General features: G+C 42.7%; 1 protein-coding gene across 6 annotated transcripts in view; it reads left to right on the forward strand.

Moving 5' to 3' along the window:
- Positions 1–14,852, forward strand: part of SOX13 (SRY-box transcription factor 13) — a 60,891-nt gene that overhangs the window by 12,004 nt on the left and 34,035 nt on the right. The window contains exon 1 of one of the 6 annotated variants that reach the window (XM_083618205.1): positions 14,667–14,693. The exons of the other annotated variants lie outside the window; for them this stretch is intronic. The gene's annotated coding sequence lies outside the window, so the exon portion shown is untranslated. Of the gene's footprint in view, positions 1–14,666; positions 14,694–14,852 lie in introns of those variants that run through there. 6 annotated transcript variants of the gene reach the window in all.

Below are 14,852 nucleotides of genomic sequence, written 5' to 3' on the forward strand. Positions count from 1 at the left end.
AGGGGATGCAAGCAGATGTAAGGCAGCTTTTAAAAATTAAAAATAATGGAATGATGAGAGAGCTTTGTCTCTTTTAAATAAAATTATGTTAAGTTCAGTTCAGAATCATGAAAACTGGGCTTTGGGCCATGTTTGTGTTTAAATGATCCCCTTCAGGTTGGTTAGATCAGTTTAGCAGCTCAACTGCTGTTATTCAAGGGAAATCTTGTTTACATACAGCTTGGATTATAGCAGTTGAACCTGTATCCATTAACATTTACATCTTTGGTTAGATGTAAACATCCATGGATATAGGCGCAAGTGCTCTAATCCAGGCTGTAAGATTCCTCTTGAATAACAACAGGTGTGAAGTATAGGGAAATTGCTCATCACAGCGCAAGGGTGGTAGCAAAGGGTGAAATCAGTCCTATGCAAACTTATTTGCAATAATAAAAATCTAAACAAAAGAATACTTAGATCTGTCTTACTGTAAGAGATGTTGAGTTTGCCCAACAATCAAAAACATTCCTTTAGAGCAAGCTTTTGATTCTGTTGCTGCTTATTGTATTGTATGTGAGCATGGCTCTTTCCCTTCTTGTTTTGTTTTTGCTTTTTCGCTAGCTTTACTTTGATAGTTTAATGGTTGGCTCCTTCCTGTTTTTCTGTTCTGTTTTATATTTGTAAGCCCCTTTGACAAACGCCTTTGTGGAATGAAAACATGGGGCATATATATCAAAATGCTCCTTTAAAAAATCCTAATGCAAAGGGCCCTCCTACCTTCAAATTACTAGCCAACCTGGTGCATTTCAACAGAAGCTCCTATCAAACCAGGGAGGCTAGTGTTAAAGGAACTTGAACACAGTTTTCAAATTACAGCAACCTCCCTAGGTGTATTCAAGCATTTGACTGAACAAGCAAATGTGAATCCATGCAGTGTGAGAAACTGAGCTATGAAAGCTAGGAGCTAAATGGCACCTTAAACCTAGGTTATGGGTGCAACAATGGAATGCCTAGGCATGCTTTTTTTATAACCAGAGTACAAAGCAGAAAATGAATGAACTGCAGCTAAAATATTATGTTCATTTTTCACATGGTCTAGTCCAGGGGTCAGCAGACGTTTTCGGCAGGGGGCCGGTCCACTGTCCCTCAGACCTTGTGGGGGGCCAGACTATATGGGGGGGAATGAACAAATTCCTACGCCCCACAAATAACCCAGAGATGCATTTTAAATAAAAGGACACATTCTACTCATGTAAAAAAACACTGATTCCCAGACCCTCTGCGGGCTGGATTTAGAAGGTGATTGGGCCGGATCCGGCCCCCAGCCCATAGTTTGCCTACCCATGGTCTAGTCTTTCCCCTGCCCACTCCCCTAATATTCTTAAGAGGGTCTCTTCTCCAGTCTTCAGAAAGTAGCTGGAAGTGGGGAGGCAGAAAAAGGTCCTCCTTTCCTTCCATGCTGCAGTTTTAATCTGAAATCTTAGGCGCAGTACCGCACCTAGAGCTCAGAAGCTGCTCACACTAATGAATTTCCCTGTCGCAAAATGCATCTAGAACAATGGGAGTTTCGAACGCTGAATCCATGGATGGGAATCAGAGAATTGTAGAGTTGGAAGGGACCTTCAGGGTCTAGTCTAATCCCCTACAATGCAGGAATCTCAACTAAAACATTCATGACAGATGGCTATCCTCTGCTTAAAAGCAGCAACTATTGTGCAAGCTCCACCCCCGACACCCTGATTCTTGCTTGCCCTGCCAGCTCAGCTCCCCACTTCCCCTCTGTTGAGCAAGGAATGAGCCCCGTTGGGGGCTTTTATTCATGTTTGCTTGAACATAGGTAGAGCTCTCCATGTTACTGGGGATCCTGACAAAGCAGGGGCCCTGATTGCATGAGGCGTTCTACTTGCAATCAGCCAAATGCAAAGCTCCTGTAGACCTTCCTTGCTCAGAATGTGATTGAAACAAGGATGTTGTATGCATTCCCTTGCTCTCCTGTGCGCAGTTTTAGCCCATGTGTGCTTAGCAAGGGAGCCTGAGGGAGCCATTTCCAGCAGGAAATGTGGGAAGCACAGAACCAGTGCAAATTTGCAAGAAGTAATTAAAGTGAGTGGGCAAAATAGTTCCCCAATGATGCAAAAACAGGAGTGGAATCCTATAAGCTGTTCTGAAGAGGTATGAATCTAGTTACTAAACAGCTCAACTTATGTGAAGCACTTAGGTTTGGATTCAGACTGTTAAAATTAATTGGACAATGACTCCATTCCCACCTATTTGAATAAAATTAAGTTCAACTAACTATATAAAAAGGTGAAGGAAACATCAGCTACACACTGCCTGGTAACCATGTTGTTGCATGTCCAGGTCTTGGGTGTTTGTGCTTTCACCTGATCCAGAGCTCATTTTAGTTGTTTGAAAAGTATAATGAGAGTTTTAACTAAGACTGCAAGCCTATGCACACTTACCTGGGAATAAGCCCCATTGAACACAGTGGAACTTACTTCTGAGTAAACAGGACTACACAGTGCAACTCAGAACAGTCAAGATTTTATGGGAAACTTAAAGAGCGGATTCAGACATTCTAACAGTAACAGTGATTTGCACAAACCCTCTTGGTTGTTTATCTTTAGTGTTGTGAACTCTTTGTCAGGCTCTTCTAGATAACCAAACAAAGCAGGCGCTAAGTACCGTAAGGGATTTGCAAACTATTACCAGCTGTGGTATTGACTCTTATGAGAGACCACATCGTCCAGCTATAGCCTGTGGCAATCTTACTGCCATGTTTCAACTAGGGAGTTATAGCTCTTCTGATTTACTGTGCTGGAAATGTATCGGTAGCTGATGGTAGAACTAATATGGCTGGAGCTATAAGTAGGGCTTTAGGGTCATAGAAATCCTAGTCTATCCACACTTTTATGTTTTCTGGGTTTTTATATCAATATGCAGATGACGATTTGGATTACTGGTTGTTTTGGAATCCAGTCTTGGAACATCTTCACAAGCATTGATGTTTCCAAAACATTTTCTTGGTAGGAAAATATGTTTATCATATATTGACTCTAATGAGTGACTCTTAGGTGTGATCAACACATATGTGTCTGTTTTGCCATTGAGCAATGCATAGTGGGAAGTTGTAATGACTGGGGCTTCCTAAAATATGTGCATGCATCCAATTAGACATGTGTACACTCATTGAACACTTCATATGGTCACATATGAAGTGGTTCTTGGTTTCAGTGACATGGGAAGCATATGTGTGAAGCCAAAGAAAGGTGCTGATTTCATCTATTCATCTGGGTCATTTCTATTAATTTTTGTTTTAAATTTGATGTACAGGAGGTAACAGAGGCAGAGGAGAGAAAAAGAATCCAGGATAAACAAGCGAATAATGTGTGTCAATTTCTGTTGCACGTATATGGGCAGAGTTTCATTGACAGGAATGAAGAACCTGTGGTCCTCTAGATATTGATGGACTGCAGTTCGCATCATGCCTGACCATAGCCCATGTTGGCTGGAGCTGATGGGAGTTGGAATCCAACAACATGTGGAGAAAACATAGGACCTCCACCATTGCATGAGGGCAGGAGGGCTAAGGAGTCATGTCAAAGTCTTCATGGAAAAGGTGAGCTTTGAAAAAGGGTTTGAAGGAGGAATGTGGGGAAGCATATAGAAAGTGTTCTTGGAGGCAGTTCCGGACATCACGGGTAGCAAGGTAGAAAAGGCAAAAGTCCTTGGAGCAGAAGACCTTCAGAAAAACTTACTTTTAAAAAAAGTATATCCCGTATTTCTTACCAATAAAATTTTTAAGTCATCCGAGAGTGAGTTTCAACCACTTAAAATGCAATATTAGGTAAAGGTAAAGGGACCCCTAACCATCAGGTCCAGTCGTGACCGACTCTGGGGTTGCGGCGCTCATCTCGCTTTATTGGCCGAGCGAGCCTGGGTCATGTGGCCAGCATGACTAAACCGCTTCTGGCAAAACCAGAGCAGCGCACGGAAACGCCGTGTACCTTCCCACCAGAGTGGTACGTATTTATCTACTTGCACTTTGATGTGCTTTCGAACTGCTAGGTTGGCAGGAGCAGGGACCGAGCAATGGGAGCTCACCCCGTCGCAGGGATTCGAACCTCCAACCTTCTGATTGGCAAGTCCTAGGCTCTGTGGTTTAACCCACAGCGCCGCCAGCATCCCCAAAATGCAATATTAAAAACAGCTTAAAACAAATTACAGTCACAAGAACAGATTGGGTCTGAATATTATATCTTGGGTGACAAAGGCCAGGGTAAAGAGACGTGTCTTCAGTCAAAGAAGAAAGAGACAGCAGGTAATAGTTGAAAGCCAAGGTTTCATATGCCAGGAGAACTAAAATTATGCTCGTTGTCTAAAAGGAAAGGTCTTCACAAAACAGCAGGTGACCATCAAAGAGTGAGGGAAGTGGGACCCGCTCCCCCCAGGAAAGGATGTAAAGAGAGAGTCCTGGTGTGTGAGACCACAGGAAAGGTCCTCTCCTGTTGTCAACCAAATGCATACCTGATACCACAGGAAGGTCCTTTTGTTTCTGAAGGAACTGGGCTGCAGCATGCAGATCCAGTTGACACAAGGGTGGCTTGCAGTACCGAAGGCTCCTAAACACAATTTGTAGTGTTCATGTGTTAGAAACAAGTGACTGTGCATCCACTTGGAGAAAAAGAAGAGAGCTCACGTCATGGTACCAGGTCATACTGAGAAACCTTTGGCAGGTATTGGGGGGCAGAACACATCACAGCAGGGTGAAAGTCCTTTTAGCCACCTTTCTCACTTGCAAATATAAGCAGGTAGAAGAGACACTGAAAATTGCCCTGTCTTTTCAAAAGTCTCAGCATGACCCTGAGCCCAGCAGGGCTGCCGGCAGTAAAAGAGACACTAGTCCACAGAAGAGAGCAATCCCAGCTGAGCACTTAAAGTAAGTGTCACCTTTAAGGAATACCATTGTTTTTCATGCTGTGCCAGAAAGGGCCTTTTTTCTGAATTGGAGTGGGGAGGAGGGCGAGACTGATTAGTGGGGACATGGACAATATGGCTCCTGGTGGTGCAAAGTCCTTAAAGGTTTACAACATTGTTTGCTAGGTGTCCTTGATTATAACCAAGAAATCCACCCAACTAGGAGACAAAGAGGAGGTTGGGGGCGGAAGAGCAGGAATTTTGTCCTGCTTTGATCTCCAGCACCTTGGGTGCATGGACCTTGTCCCTAAAATGCAGGACCATTTAGGAGTTACCTTTGCCTTCCATCTTACAGTGCCATGGCTTGAAGCAAAGAGGCTCAAAGCAGCGCCTGTTCAATGCTGGGTGTAGTGCAGAACTTGCTTTCTCGATGTCTGTCTGTAGTTGCTTCTTTAAAGCTTCTAGCCCACATGTTAGCATGAAACGGTTTGTATATACGCAACTGCATCTTCTTAGTCCCTCAATCTTAAGTGGAAAGCAAGTACAGCAAGGGAGAGTATTATCAGATCAATATGTCTAAATATGTAAAGGGAAAACGTTCAAGTGATGTTTGGAAGTAAAAAATACTGACAAGTTATCAAAAAGTCTTTGCAATAGTGGGAATCTTCTTTGGGTCTTTCCCCACAGAGAGCGACAATTCCCAGAGTTCCTTGGGAAGAGGAATTGACTGTTAAACCACTTGGAGTTGTAGCTCTGTGAGGGAAGTAGGGGTCTCCTCACAACTCTTAGAAACGGCAGCTCCCAGGATTCTTTGGGAGAAGCCGTGACTGTTTAAAGTCGTATGATACTGCTTTCAGGGAGATGGGGGTCTGTGTTGTCTGGCCATAGGGCTTTGGTGCGTGCCCTTTGAACCCCAGAGCCGTCCTTGGCTGTGGCAGCTGTGCATCTTGAGGGGTTTGTCAGTTCAGTGACAGTTTGCCAGGCCAGCACTGAACGCCTCCACTTGCTCTCACACCTCCCTCTCTTTTCCATGCCCTGTTGCCGTGTGCTCCCCATAACAAATGCTTGACATAAGTGCAGCTCTGTGCCTGCAGAGCAACTGTGCCTTGCCCACATCCCTCTGCTTCGAACTGGGTGCCAGATCAGGGCAGGTGTAGGAAGGGGCTGCCAAAGCTGTTTGCTGGAGAGAACAGACAGCAGGACACGCAGGGATAAAATAAGGGCGCACTGTGAGGAATGGAGTGGTGTGGGGAACAGGTGCCTCAGGAGTCCGAGAGACACAAAGAGCCTCTTGTCTCTTGTCCAGAGCTGGAGAACAAAACAAATGCCATTCTTCCTAAACTTTTAGGGTGGGTCGGGTGTAACTGAATGCCGGCAAACAATGCAGAGGCAAAGTTTCCTCCTCTCTTGAAACTCTCTTGTTTTATTACTCTGCAATAAAAGAAAACTTGTTTTCTGCCCAAATGGCAGGGCCCTTTCTTAGTTATCTCCAAGGCACAAAAATAAAAATGGGGACTTTCCTTAGGATGAACAGATAGCAATGAATTAGGAGCCTGCACCCCCAGCTGCCATTTAGTTACTCTGTTGGCAAATGGGAGGACGGGAAGATATGTAGTACCCTGTATATTTATTTCCAAAATAATGATAATGACTATAGTCTAAACCTTACTCTCTGACCGAGTGGCTCCTGACCTGAGCGCTAGAGAATATGGTTTGTGATACAGTCCAATTAGCTAATGTTATTCGAGAAGGAAGTATGAGAGATAACTGTTTTATGGGGAAATGGAGTTTATTTCTCAAGTTCTGGAATAACAAGATGCCACAGAAGCATGTGCTGTGTTAAGTACATTGTAGTTGAGATTCTGAGAATAATTCTGTGAACAACGTAATATCAGTAATCATAATGGTAAATGTAGGTCTTCCTTTGTCTTTGTTTTAGCAAAGATCATAGAAATAATATTTTTGGTAAGATTCCATTCTGATTGTACTATCTTTTATAAATGAGAGGAAACCTCAAGTTCAGTAACTTGTTATGTCTTTATTGCTGCAATTAAGTTTTTAAGGACAGTTGATATGGTACACAAATTATATGCCCCTGATTAAGAGCAAGAATTTAGCATATGTTGGTTTTGATTGTTGTTGTAACCTAACCCTGGGACCTTACGATGAAGGGCAGGAAAGAAATCCCTAAAGAAATTAATAATTTTGGATTGTAAATTCACAATTGCAGGATTGTTTGATTTTTGCAAGATGCTTTTGTGTGGTGTCACCATAGTACACTTACACATCCCCCCCCCCTATTAGTGGCACTGAGCCAACCCCTGTGGTGGGTTTTTTTCTACATTAGCATTGCAAACTACCGTACCTGAAACAAAAAATGGCTTGTGTCTCATATGTGAAAATGTCCTTAGATTAGTATTTGGCTAATCTCACTGGCACCTAAGTGCTAGCAAAGGGCAGTCTCTTCCTCTTGCTCCACCACACCCTGTCCTGTCTGGATGCAGTGTGAAATGGCATCAAACAATTCTGGTTTCAAAGCTTGAAAGTGTTGGACTGAAAGGGGTCAGAGAGTGGAAGCTTCTGGTTGTAGCAGCACATACCCTATTCATCTCCTATCAGACAGACTTCTCAGATCATTAAGATACCCTGTCCAGGTGCCAAATGAGGTTTGTTTTTTATCATTTTATTGCTTGTTGTTTGCCACCCTGGACTTCTTTGTGAGGAAGGGTGGGGATATAAATTTCAGAATAAATTAATATTCAGCTGGGAGAGGCACCATGATAGTGTTGAACAAAAACATGGTGTATTGGCCCTGGGCAATCCTGAAAAGAGAGCAGTCATCTTAAGCAGTGGCTGACGGGCTACATTCAAACTTTGCAAGGGAGACTGCAATGACCCTGAGCAGACTGGGGAAAGCTACTCTGTGCACCATCAGAGCTGTGCATATCTGTAGGACTGGGACCCCCATCACTTATTTTGGTGAGCAGGTGCAAAGGACATACATTTCTGTGAAAATTAAGGCAAGGGAACAAAGTAATCTCACCTCTCCTACTGTTTTGCCCGTCGTTCTAGGAGTTCTCTGGACCCATTCAAGCAAATTGGGAGATGGCAAGCAGGGTGCATGGGGGAAGAAGAGGGGAAATTCTTTTGCGCTTGTGGGACTCATTTTTCTGGCTTTGGCTAGTGCAACAACTTAGCTGAATCGAGCCCAGAATGTTTAATTGGAGTGCTTAATAACTCCTGCATCCCCCCTCCCCTTGTTTATTCCAGTTTGATGGCTAGTCACTAGTTGCTGTGAGAAAGGAGGACTGCGATTCCATCTGTGAAATTGATAGAACTTGTGTCAAGGCTGCTACACATATTACACGTATATGAGACTCTCAATAGACTGCATCTGTCAGAAATCCCTGGAACACAATAGCTTCTGGAGATGCTCAGCAATAGGTGGAGCTATGCGCTCTGATCTTGTCTTGTATTCAGATCCTTTTGATGAGAAGGCTGTTGGAAAATTAATTTTGACCCGAATGCCTAACTTCACAGCATCTTAGGGTGCTTACCTGTGGAGTTGAAAATGGACCAGGGGCATAAATCGTGGGCCCTCAAAGCAGCAGCCACAGCCAAGCACATATTTCTCAAAAGTTGGAAGGCTTTCAGCTCCTCAGAGAAATGAACTTATTAGACCTAACAGTTAAAGAACAATTGCCTTGAGTCACCAGTACAAATATGCAACATTTTGGCTCCATTCCTAAAACTATATGGTAACTAGCTCGTGGCAGCGAAAATGCAAACTAATTAAGCTGGTTCATGTTTTGCTGTCTTTCCCCCACTTCCCCCTCCTCTTTTCATATCTATCTTGGTCATAGAGTGTGGGAATGTCTTAGAGGAGGCACTGAAAAAGCTGTATAAATATTAATAATCTTAGCTTATATATAATTACATGAGTTTTGGTTGGAGGGGCTGGGAGGGCTGTTTGGTTGCGGTGTTATTTTTGTAACTTTGCAAAAATTGATACAATCTAAATAGAAAAAAGGAGAAAGTAAAGCACTTTACACACTACGAGAAAGTCCATGCCATCACATTTGCAGGTGATCTGTTCTCCGAATCAGAGTACTATTGATTCTAGTCTATGGAATAGCAGCAGGATCGATACAACAGAAATGTATTATTATTATTATTATTATTATTATTATTATTATTATTATTTACCCTGTCCATCTGGCTGGGTTACCCCAGCTACTCTGGGCCCTTCCAACACATATAGAAACCTAATAAAACATCAAATATTAAAAACTTTCTGATACTGAGCTGCATTCAGATGAACTACCATTCCCTGCAACTTATTTAATAAGATACTTCCTCTTGTGTTTCAAGGAAGTATCTTATTAATGCACAATCTTTAATAAATTAGCTTATAGTATCCAGATTGTAGTGGGCCCTAAGGTGTGTGGTGAAGTGCCACAGGACTAATTTGCTAGATATTGTTTAGACATTGAACTGCTACGCTTTTCAGTTCAGCGCATGCACCTCCCGTGATAACAAAGGCAGCTGCTGCTTCAGAACAGTTGCATGTATGTCCTAGGAAGCCACACTTTCTTTCTTACATTGAGGAGAGAGGTTGAGAGGGATTTATAAATGGCAATGCCAAGGGAGGACAGAAAACAGGGAAAACAAAATAGGTCAGCAATTAAAGTGCTGTTCTGAGTATATCCAGATAAAAATTCTGAGCAAAATTGGAACTTTTAAGTCAGCTCTGTGATGCTGATAAACAGCGATGTGGTCTTGATACTTAGATTTGGTTGGGAGGCTTCATATTGGCACACATTGATATGATGCTAGAGCACTGATTTCATACAAAGATAAGGAGAGTCGAGATGGTCGTGTCATCAGCTCAAAGAACTGCATTACATCAGTTTTATTTGGAAGATGGAAAAAAAGTGATCTGGGGGATGGGAAGGGAAAGTCTGCTACAAAGGGACTTCCTCGTTGCTTTCCCATACACTCAGACAGGAGCAAGCCAGAGTGATTTGATTGAGAGAGGGATGCAGAGCTCTGGTCTTAAGTTGCTGGTTAGTGATGGGGCTCACTGCGTTGACTTTTCCTCATAAGGATGTTGGGAAGATAAAAGTGGCATAAGCTCAGGTATGTCACCCAGAGCTCCATGGTGGAGTGCTGAGCAGAAAGGACGAATGAAAAACTTGCAGTAAATATACTAGTGGGGATTTAATTTTAGGTTTTTTTCTTCGGTTTCGGCTGAAGAAATGACAGGAAGCATCTTTTGCTTTGAGTCAGTTCCTGTTGGTCTTCAAATATGTGTGTTTAAATGTGTGTGCGCGCGTATCCTCTAACATTTAATATAACATGGAGCCACTTCTGACATTGCTGGTAAGTTATGTTGTTAGATTGTCAAACGGGCACAGCAGCTGGGGCAGCCATTAGTATCAATGCTGAATATATATTGAGTCAGTTGGAGGGTAGTGGGATGTCGGATTGCAGCTGCTGAGGGCAAGGTTGGTTTTTAGGTTCCTTTTTATCCTTCTCTGCTCCTAGCTAAACACTTTAATAGAAGAATATTTCTGTTCATTGCAAAGTGCTTTGCAGTGTTTCTGGTGCCTAAACAAGGGCACAAAGGGATATTGGAGAAATTATTGTAAGTACAGATAAGCATGTACCTAAATTTTTTTTTTTTAGTAACTTCTTTTAGTCCTCATGGAAACACTCTGGTCATCTCTAGATGTGGCATTGGATCTTTATCCCACTTTATGCCATCTGTCCCTCTCCAACAGTGATTCATGCTTATATCAAAATTGGTCATTTTGCGTTTTCTTGGTCCTACTATAAAATTTATAGAACATCCCTCTATTATTGAATTTAGGGACTAGTAATAATTGACTCACCAGCATGAGTTTGATCAAACTTCAGGAGGCAGTGGAAGACAGGAGTGCCTGGCGTGCTCTGGTCCATGGGGTCGGGCATGACTAAATGACTAAACAACAACAACAATAATTGACTCAAAGCAAGACTTTTTGTACATAAAAAGCATGGGGTACTTTTGATTGTTCTGTAATTTCTCAACCTCATCGCTCCTTGTAATAGCCAACTCAGGTGGTAAACGCCAACAGGATTGGAGCCAAAATGGAGCCACTGAGAAACCACGGGGAACCCTGGGGTTTGCAGAAGTGTGAAAATATATAATAAAATCCCCTAAAGTGACAGCCCCCACTCCAAATAACACCCCAGTGAGGTTTGAGCATGCCCATTAGCTGTAGACTGTTAAGAGCCAGCTGAAAAAGGAAAGTTTCTCCTGCAAGTTCCAAAGACTTGGAACAACTCAGAGCAGCGAGTTTAATGTGGCTGCCCCTGTTGTGGAATTCCATTCTGATATGACAGGCACCCACTATCTGCAAGTGGGTGACATTTTTGTTCCTGCAGGCTTTCCCCTCTGGGTATATGGGTCTTTGCTGTGAAGGTCTATCTTGTATTGTTTTGATCTTGCTTTAAATGTATCTGCTGTTTGTTGCTTTTAAATATTGTTTTTCTGTTTCTATTGTATATCACCTTGATATTGTGTAGAAGGCAATGAATAAATTGATGATGAAGATACATTGTGCTATTTGGAAGCAGGTTCCATTTAATACTTTGGAATGTCTGAACCTCACTATATTTTTTCCCTCTGAGAAACTCTCAACTTTCTCTTGCTTCTTTGGAGCTGTCCCAAGCAATTCTCCCATGCATACTGATCACATGCATCAGCAAGTGTTGATATATGTGTGTGAATGAGCCATCACACATCAAACAGACAGATCTTTCATATCACCTCACAGTGCCTTGCAGTTGAGTCAGTTCACACATTCAGCTGTGAAACATCACATTTGTGCTTAAATCAACAAGCCTAGCTCATGGTTTGCCCAAATCAGTGTATCTGACATGATCTCTCTCTGTCCTTATTAATTGACTGTACCTATGATTGAGCAACCAGATATTAGAAACAGAAGAAACCCAGAGTATCATCTTTTCTAGAGGGTTGCAGCAAAAACAACCATAAAAGACTAATGTGTGTAAGTCTGGCACAAGCATTTGCAACTAGAGTCCACTTCACCAGAATCATGACGTGATCCTAACTTGGCAATCATATATACATACACATGGTTTGGGGGATGGTAGGAGTGAGGTCAGAAGAAAGTGAAATGCATGAAGAACAGATAGTGACAATTACATGTAAGCAAAATATTTACTTTCTTGATTAACAATATTGATGATATCACAAAAATCTTGGACAGTTTGATATTGAAGTAATCATCTCTTCAGGTATCCAGGTCCAAATCTTGCAGGACTTTAAAAGTACGCACCATCACTTTAAATTTTACTTGGCTGGTAACCAGTGAATATGTTTAAAAACAGATCCAATACATTCCCATCAAGTGGTTCCAGCCAGCTATATTGTGACTGTATTTTGAACTGGTTGAGGTGTCTGAACAGTCTTCTAAGGCAGTCCCACGTACAACACATTGTAATAATAAATGAACACTCTTATGCAAATGTGCTACCATGATGTGTTCATTTTGCAAGATCACTGTTGTTTGTGTAGAATGTATGTGATGTAGAATATTTTTTAAAGCATAAGAGTGCATACGCCACTGTTAAACTAGCGTATTTGGCACAGGGCTCTGGGAATGAACCAAACTCTCTGTAATTGTCAACCCTCTTTGCTATCTCCAGGTTTTCTTGGAGCTGAACGCACAGAGTAGGAGGGCTGTGTTAGTAGATGCGTGGTAAGAATTTCACCTGATGGGTAGCTTCAGGCACCCAAATTCCCACACTCTTGATTAGAAAGACTCTTGCCTACCTTAAGGGGGGATGAAAATCATGCTTAGCGTAATTGCTTTCTTACTGCCATAAGGGGCCTGGGTTCTTAGCTCCTTCATAAACAATAGATTTTCCTATGTCTTTTTTTAAAAAATGACTGGAATCAGGTAACTTTAAATACAAACTGTTAATTAAAATCTGTTGCAGAGTTAGCAGGAGTACCAACTAGTTCTATGCAAGGATGCTAGTACCAAACAGAAGGCAAGCCATATCTATAAAAGGAGGGATTGTATCAACAGCTATTCTCTTAGCTGTTGCACAGTGTCATCAAATGATCATCTGCAGAGGGCTAGTGCCATCATGTTCATTTATACGCAGTGGCGTAGCGTGGGGGGTGCAGGGGGGGCGGGCCGCACCGGGCGCAACATCTGGGGTTAGGGCAAATCCATGGGTTAGGGGGCGCAAATCCACGGGTTAGGGGGCGCAAATCCACGGGTTAGGGGGCGCAAATTACTTGCCTTGCCCCGGGTGCTGACAACCCACGCTACGCCACTGTTTATACGAGTTGGCGATCTGGTCTGTTCATGCATTGATGGTCTGTCTAAGGGGGTATTGCAAATCCAAGGGGAGAAAAATAGAGCACAAAACCCATGTTGGTTTTGTCTGTTGGTTCTTCTGTAGTGCACTCATTCTTGTCAAGGCAAACCTTTATGAACTGAAGCCTCCGTTTACAATATGGACATTGTGAGCAGTCTGCCTTTGTACTACGTTTGGTGTGAATAGAATCCAGTGTATTAAAATTTTTCATATATATGGGCCTAAATATGATTTAGCTATACACTGTGTAGCATAGGGGATTTCTATTCTACTCATATTTTGGCTGTTAACCCTCAAACCATTTACTCCTAATAACCCACCTAAAATTACACCTACATCCGAGGCACAGGAGCCCTGATGGAGCAACGAGTTGGCAACCCCAGGCATCTCTCTTTGTCTTTCAGGATCCATCCCACCCCAGACGCTGCCCAATAAACACCCAACACCATGCTACATGTGTCTTTCCCAGCAGTTGGAATACCACTTCAGAACCCTTCCCCAGCTGAATTTGTGTCAGTATGGGCATCTAGAGGATTTTTTTTTCTGCAGAGAGGGGCAAAGTAAAACACTGAAAGTGGAGAATAGGCTAGTTTCTTACTAAGAAAAAACTTAGAAGAACAGTGCCTGTACATTTTGCTTCATGTGTCAGGTTCTACAAATGCTTGAGCTTATTCAAATCTAAGCACTCTTGGAAGAATCTGATTTTCTAGATCCATTTCAGATCCGGTTTTGGCACAGATACTACTACTACTACCACCACTAATAATAATAATAATAATAATAATATGAAGGCTGGGGATCTGTGAATTATAGTTTACTGGTGGGGGGCACCCCCCTTCATGGACACCCATGGACTTCATTGTTCTGGCATTACTCATATCCAACGTGCTGCAACACCACTTGAGTTTTACTCCACCTACTTCTTTTGTGGGTGACAGGCACAATTTCAGGAAGGGACTTGGCCTGGGACACCCCACTGCAAACCTGAGTGTTCCTTCCTTGTCATGGGACAGCTTCCCTTGCTCAGCCCTTTCCTCTCCCTCAGCTGGAGTGGGAAGGCAGCTGGTATTGAAGCCAAAGAGGCTGGTGAATACTGGACCCACAGGTTTTTATTATGGGACAGACAGTGTAAGATAAGCTGGTCTCTGTGCAGTTGGAGGCACAAAAAGCAAACTGTCCCCTCCCAAAGTGATTCTCCAGTCATGGCCAAATTCATAGAGGAAGGTGGTTTTTGCTGCCACTGCTGTTTTTTTAGAAATAATCCTGTCACAACTTAATCATGCAAAGGAAGGTAGTAATTTTGTGCCCATTCTTCACTGAGAAAACTTTATTGATCTTGTTCCATGCAGATCCATTTGAGGTACCATTAACAGACTTGAAACCATCAAAATTGGAGGGTACATTGCAATGATACACAATGGCAGCCACCCTGCCTCTTTTGTTTCAGACTTTCAAATCCACACATGGCTATGCCATAGGTTCCTTGAGATTTCACCCTACCCAAGAAGGTGCCATTTCCAGATGTGAGGCCTGCAAATGTTCACATGCTGCCAGTC

Source organism: Podarcis filfolensis (assembly GCF_964270895.1).
Source record: "Podarcis filfolensis genome assembly, chromosome: 6".
Taxonomy (NCBI): Eukaryota; Metazoa; Chordata; class Lepidosauria; order Squamata; family Lacertidae; genus Podarcis; species Podarcis filfolensis.